We start from the raw sequence: 7,284 nt of genomic DNA on the forward strand, positions 1-7,284 counted from the left end.
CCTTTCCATTTGTGAGCCAGCATCTTAACCATTACACCAAGATTATGTCATGGTGATCGTTTTGTTGTTGGCGTATTTGTTGTATTTTGTTTTATGTTCCCACTTCGACAATTTTTACTCTTTTTTTCTAAGTTTAACAGCTGTTTCTGGCTTTCTCTTTTGGTGTCGTCCTTTATTTACCCTATGCACTATTCGTATTCACAGCTTTGCCCCTCTGCAATGTCTTATTCAGATTAAACTTTTCTTTTTGCCCCTCAGTAAACATTTGATTGATTTAATTCTCATACTCTCCACGGATGGAGCGCAGGAATGCCAGACTCGAAAAATAGGTGTACATTTACTTTCCTGACAGATAATACATTTGGCAACAATAACAGTTAACACCATACCGAGGGAATAGCTTGTCTCTAATAGCGTTTCTTCTATCCTTAATAATAAATCAAAAACTAGCGGACTATTACTCCCACCTGTTATGGCAATATTCTTGAATCTCAACTCAAGAGATTCACTGTTTCTCTCAAAGGCATATTTTTTCATTAGATTATGTTCAATGCTAGTTAAGTCTTGTCGGTTACTACCACCCAAATTACCAGGTTCTATGCGATGTCTCTCATCACCCTTGTTCACAGGCTGAAAAACGGGAAAGCTCATAGGAGTTTTCGGGGTAGAATTTCTTATAAGCGACACTTTTCGATAATAATTACGAAGATTGAGATATTTATTGGTACCATTACCTCCAGCATTCTCAACAGCACTATCACTCGAAGAATCTCGATCCACCAATCCCGTATGCGTGGATTGCCTCAACGGAGCCTCAAAGGAAACTTGTCTTAAATCTCTCTGTGACTCACGCAAACTAGAAGCATTAGCCAGTCTACTAAAGCCATAGCTAATAGAACGCAAGCTCTCATTATTTCTCCCCGAACCCTTACTTTTTCCCGTAGAAACCCGTCTAGCATATAGACTTCCAGGTGTTGTCGGAGTAAGAGACATACTCAATTGCCCAAAATCTGAACGCAAATAAGCTTCAAAATAACCCGTTCTATCACGCGTTCCTAGTTCCGAATACCCTTCAGGTATATCAATACTAACATACTCTGATCGATTAGCCATCATAGACATTCAAAGATATATTTTTTTTTATATATTAATACAAGAAGTATACAACAGGTTATCATAAACAAATTTAACACCAGTCTAACTACGGACACTACGACAAAACCAGAAGAACCAGAATGGATCAAACCTAACAAGCAAGAATTGACTTTAAGTATGTTTGGTTCTCTGAAAGAAAGACTTCCAATTGTATGTAAAACTTCCTGGGTATTGCTTTTTAAAAAAAGTAAGAAGATTAGGATTGGGTTTGCTGTTTGTAGATAGGGGAGAGAGAGAGAGAAATAACTCTTATATTTGATTGCCTCAAGGTCGCTTGCGAGTTGAGTGCCTCAACTGACGCGATCGTAGCGCCGTTTGGCTTCGTGGGTTCGCTCGGCCGTTTCGGCGGTTAACTGATCGATGTGTGCCCAAGGAGGGAGGATGTCTATGGTCTACTCGTGTATTACGTGGTCTAACAAATACGCCTGTTAATGGGTCGTGTTGAATTCAATCTTGACTTGACCAATTTTGTAGCGTTCCTATCCGCTGTCAGCGCCAAAGTCGATGCCAAGAGGTCAACATTCATGGATTTAATAGTCTCAAGATACGTTGACCTGTCAACAACACCCCAAGCGCAACCACAGAAGGATCCACGAGGATGGACGCCACTCGGTGGTACTCAGTGAAGACCGCAGCCAGGGAAAGATAATTCAGCATTTATTCAATTAGCAAATATTAAAACACCAACCATAACATTTATATCCATTAAGTAATAACAACAAACATTTCACTTAACAATTTTTATTTACAATATATATATATATGATATCTGCTCGATCAGATATCGAATGGTATTACAATATTCATCGACGGTTTGTGTCTAGTAAGTAGAAATTCTCAATCTCGAATTAATTTACGTGAACTATTAAAAATATCAATTATCATAATTCGGTTGTAATTTCAATCTGAAATTTATATATAAAAATCCTCTACGAGATCTGATAATTTTTAACATTCCAAGGAAGAAGAGAAAAAAAAATTCTTTTCTTAGCCTCAAGTTCTCAAAAATTAGTACTCAAATATATTCCTGAAATTCAAAGGAGCCAAAATCTGGGGGGAGTGAACTTTAAACCTCAGCTACATCCAAAGGAACAATCTGGAATTAACTATCATTTAAATGGTTACTTTAATTGGAATCCAACTAAGATAATTTAGCAGTCATGCCTCACCACATAGGTCTTTCGTAATCGGCATCACTTTGAATCTCCCGACAAAGAAAAAATCTTATTTCGATGCCAATCAGGCTGAAATTATTCCAACAACTAACAAATGTATTTATTATCCACTATATGGCTTACAGCCCATTTCATTAAATGCTGAATTATCAAATGCAACCGAAATTTGATGCATAAATTTAATAAAGCACTAGATCTTAAACGAGACTCAAATGGAGACAATCAGACAACCCACAAACATATAGCATACACATAGGACAACCAACTAGAAAATTAATTAAATGACACTCACCTCACACTGACTCCATTATCATAGTTACCTCTGTATATCGTTGGCTTGGACAGCATTTCGATTTACGCAGAGTATAAAAAAAAAAACAAGAATAATTTGTTATTGCTGTGTTAAATTGCTTCCAATTTCCGACCAAGACTTAGGTCAATTGAAGCAAGCAAAGTAAAATTTCTTATGGTTTTGTCATGCGACCAGTAGACCAGTTAGCTCTCTCTTTCAACAAGTACAACAAGCATCTTAGCACAATAAATAAACCAGAACAACGGGAATTATAGTCAGGCCCAATTTTCCTCACTTTGTATGTTCGAGCAATTAGCTGTTCTTTGATATCCCACCTTCGCATTCCACAACTTGGTCAGCAGAACTCTCACAATATAAAGAGCGAGAGAGCTTTGACACGGTAGTATGACCAAGCTTATTTTTAACAAACCAAATTAACTTCTGCTCATACTTGCATCTCCTGCATCGGCATTCCACCATTTAGTTAGATTGTAAAAAGAGCATACACAACGAATACTACGGGAAAAAATACATTCAGAGACAAATACTTTACGAGGATTAAGCCATCTAAGGCAGGATATCCAAGACAATTCTTTCTTGAATCTCCCCCATTCACATTCCACCATTCAGAAAATATAAACTAATTAAAACTAATATTTTTTGATTAAGAAAATCCAAAGATTGTGCCAAACTTAGGCAAAAAGATTCCAAACCTAAGATCTAAAGTACTTTCCAAATCCAGCAGGTTAACAAAAACCTTTAAACCTGGTTCAAATATAAAGAGAGGCTACTAAATAAACTTTTATCTTAAAGAAAATTTAACTATGCTCACTTATACAGTTTCGTCAATTCCCGGTCAACGTGACACTCAACTTCTCACAGTGCTTCTTTTTAGAAAAAACACACGAAACAAATACACAGTACAAACTCCTTATTCTTGCTTCCAATGTTAATTCCACACCAAATCCTCACTGAAAAAAACAGGAAACTATAAATCAAGTCAAGATTGAATTCAACACGACCCATTAACAGACGTATTTGTTAGACCACGGAATACACAAGTAGACCAGGGACATCCTCCCTCCTTGGGCAAATCATGACAAACATAACAGTTATGTACAATAGTACATCAAGAACAAAATACTGAGAGAATATAAACGTCGCTTTAATGCAGAACCATTGGTAATGGAGTAACAACATTTAGAGGCTATCTACAAACTACATTTAAAAACCTGAAACTAATGAAGTAGCAGAGAATGTTTAAAAATCGAAGCTACCACAATATATCACATTTAAACAGTGATACGGTTGCATCTATTATATTCTATTTTTCTTCATTTATTTCTGCATAGACAATAATTTACATGCAAACACTTAAACTAGAAGTACTGTATATAAAAACTCTCTCTCTCTCTCTCTTGCTGCCAAGAATGAAAAGCCTCCAACAAAAATTACATAACCTCTAACTGTTTTCGTAAAACAAGTAGTTTCTTCTTTTTCGTGTTTATATCCGCCATTTTTTTTATTTTATGCAGTCTTTTTGCTCTGGAATAGAAAAGCAGGCTGTGCTCCATGCGTACACATTGCTTTTTTGATATACATCGCACACTTTCTAGCAGCAAACACACACACTCATATTTAAACGTACACACGACCACCTTTAGATAAATACAAACCAAACAAAGGACAATCATCAATGAATAATTATTAAGACCAAAGTGATTTAATACTAATATGCATCCTAACTGTCACTAGGAATGATGAGGTCCTTATTTATTTATCTGCAAGTACAAAACATTTTTCTTTATAAACAATCCACAAACACTAGTATCCAATAAATCCTCTACGAGATCTAACAATTTTTAACATTCCAAGGAAGAAGAGAAAAAAAAAGATATTCTTTGCTTAGCCTCAATTTCTCAAGTATTAGTACTCAAATATATTCCTGAAATTCAAAGAAGCCAAAATCTGAGGGGGGGAATAAACTTTAAACCTCAACTACATCCAAAGGAAAAATCTGGGATTAACTATCATTCAAATAGTTACTTTTGACTAGAATCCAACTAAGTTAATTAAGTCATGCGTCACCTCATAGGTCTTTCGTAACTGACACCACATTGGCTCTCCCTAAAAAGAGAAAGCAATCTTATTTCGATGCCAATCAGGCTGAAATTATTCCGACAACTAACAAAGATATTCAATAAACTCCACAAAATGGCTTACAGCCCATTTCACTAAATAATGAAATATTAAACGCAATCGAAATTTCATTCACAAAATTAATAAAGCACTAGATCTTAATCGTGACTCGAATAGAGACAATCAGATAACCCACAAACATATAACATACACATAGGGCAACCAACTAGAAAATTATTAAATGATACTCACCTCACAATGACTCCATTATCATAATTACCTCTGTATATCCTTGGTTTGGACAGCATTTTGACTTACGCAAAGTTTAAAAAAATACTTTGTTATTGCTGTGTTAAATTGCTTCCAATTCCCGACCAAGACTTAGGTCAATTGAAACAAGCAAAGTAAAATTTCTTATGTTCTTCTCATGCGACCAGTAGAACAGTTAGCTCTCTCTTTCAACAAGAACAACAAGAATCTTAGCACAATAAATAAACCAGAACAACTGGAATTATACTCAGGCCCAAATTTCATCACTTTGTATGTTCGAGCAATTAGCTGTTCTTCGATATCCCACCTTCGCATTCCACCACTTGATCAGCAGAACTCTCACAATATAAAGTGCGAGAGACCTTTAACACGGTAGTATGACCAAGCTTATTTTTAACAAACAAAATTAACTTCTGCTCACACATGCATCTCCTGCATCGACATTCCACCATTTAGTCAGATTGTAAAAAGAGCACACACAACGAGTACTACGGGGAATAATACATTCAGAGACAATTACCTTGCAAGACTTAAGCCGTCTTAGGCAGGATATCCAAGACAGTTCTCTCTTGAATCTCCCTTATCACATTCCTCCTTTCAAGAAATTTAAGCCAAATGAAACTATTTTTTCTCTTTTTTTGATTAGGGAAATCCAAAGATTGCGCCAAACTTAGGCATAAGTGTCTCATGTGACTTTCTTACGTATGTCACTCACAAAACATTCTTTACCTTGTCAAATGACAATAAATTCCAAAACCAAGATCTAAAGTACTTTCCAAATCCAGCAGGTTACCAAAAACTTTAAAAGCTGGTTCAAAAATAAAGAGAGGCTACTAAATAAGCTTCAATCTTAAAGAAAACTTTAACTGAACTCACTTATACAGTTTCGTCATTTCCCGGTCAACGTGACACTCATATTCTCACAGTACTTCTTTTTGGTTAAACACACGAAACCAATACACAGCTCTAACTCCTTATTCTTGCTTTCAATGTTAATTCCACACCAAATCCTCACTGAAGAAAGCAGGAAACTATAAATCAAGTCAAGATTTAATTCAACACGACCCATTAACAGACGTATTTGTTAGACTACGGAATACACGAGTAAACCAGGGACATCCTCCCTCCTTGGGCAGAAATCGATCAGTTCACCGCCGACAAAGCCAAGCGAACCTACGAAGCCAAACGGCGCTACAAACGCGTCAGGTAAGGCACTCAACGCGCAAGCAACCTTGAGGCAATCAAACATAAGAATTTTTTCTCCCTCTCTCCCCTTATCTACAAACAACAAACCCAATCCTAGTCTTCTTACTTTTTTTTAAAGGCAACATCAAGGAAGTTTTACATACACTTACAAGTCTTTCTTTCAGAGAACCAAACATACTCTCACATCATAGAAACTAATTCCTTATTTCTTTTTTAAATTTTTTTTCTTTCCCATCCTATTGTATCGAGATCGTTACCCGGTGAATAAGATGGAACAATATATAAGTGATTAAGCATTCCTGATATTTTGCATTAATCAATTAAACAACCTACATACATATTTGAACTTCAATTTAAAACTCTAATTTGTCATATAACTATAATTTCTCCTAAATACTTTTATATAATCATAGATCGCATTCATCATTATTATATCCGTTTGAAAACTATATATTTACATAAAGTATTCTAAGCTTCGGCATTGTTTCGAATGCAGCGATTTATACATTGCCTGCATTTATGAAAATGAGAAATATTTTCCGTTTGAATTGGAAGATTGAAATATCATTAGTAGCTTTTTTCTTTCTTGCTTTATGTTAATCCCTCGTTCGTGGCTTTTCGTGGATTTTCTGTCCGCGTGTTTCTTTTCTCTTTTGATATATTATTAGAGTGTTGTGAAGAATGACACTTATAAATTGAAACTTCCTGCAAATAATAATATATATATTGAAAAACGTCTCTTACAAAATTATATGTTATAGTTAACTTAACAATACAAAATGCAAGAAAATACTCTCTATTGTATTTTGACATTAGTATTGACTTTTTAATTAATATTACTTTTGCAAAATGCCCTTCAACATATTCAAACGTCAGAAACAAATGCGTCTAAACTCGTCGTGTCGTCATAGGAGTGTAAGAGCAAGCTCCTAACAATGATAAGAAAGAAAAATTGTCACTACCAAACAGCGAAAAGTGGATTAACACGAAAGCTATACATCCTCTGCCAGTGGAGAGTACCAAATTTCGCTGAAACACATAATTCTT

Source organism: Thermobia domestica, chromosome 6, assembly GCF_964235325.1.
Source record: "Thermobia domestica chromosome 6, izTheDome1.hap1.1, whole genome shotgun sequence".
Taxonomy (NCBI): domain Eukaryota; kingdom Metazoa; phylum Arthropoda; class Insecta; order Zygentoma; family Lepismatidae; genus Thermobia; species Thermobia domestica.